Source organism: Myotis lucifugus, unplaced genomic scaffold, assembly GCF_000147115.1.
Source record: "Myotis lucifugus unplaced genomic scaffold, Myoluc2.0 scaffold_1346, whole genome shotgun sequence".
In the NCBI taxonomy this organism is placed as follows: Eukaryota; Metazoa; Chordata; class Mammalia; order Chiroptera; family Vespertilionidae; genus Myotis; species Myotis lucifugus.
This window is the reverse complement of record NW_005872394.1, coordinates 47,549-48,130: the sequence shown is the minus strand read 5'-3', so window position 1 is coordinate 48,130 and position 582 is coordinate 47,549.

The window sequence follows — 582 nt, the reverse complement described above, 5'->3', positions numbered from 1 at the left end:
CGGACAACAGGGGATCACTTCTCCAGGCCCGGGCACGTCCTAGAAGTGATGTGAGCTGCATTCAGGAATGCCACCTGAATGCCTTTCAAAAAGGAATTATAGCCCTCGCTGGTGTGGCTCAATGGATAGAGCGTCGGCCTGCGGACTGAGGGGTCCTGGATTCAATTCCAGCCAAGGGCACATGCCCGAGTTGTGAGCTCAATCCCCAGTAGGGGGTGTGCAGGAGGCAGTCGATTAATGATTCTCTCTCATCATTGATGTTTCTAACTCTCTCCCCCCTCTTCCTCTCTGAAATCAATAAAAATATATTTTAAAAAAAGAAAAAAGAGCCGAAACTGGTTTGGCTCAGTGGATAGAGCGTCGGCCTGCGGACTGAAAGGTCCCAGGTTCGATTCCGGTCAAGGGCATGTACCTTGGTTGCGGGCACATCCCCAGTGGGAGGTGTGCAGGAGGCAGCTGATCGATGTTTCTCTCTCATCGATGTTTCTGACTCTCTATCTCTCTCCCTTCCTCTCTGTAAAAATTCAATAAAATATATTTAAAAGAAAAAAAAGAATTATAGGCCGGGCTGGTGTGGCTCAG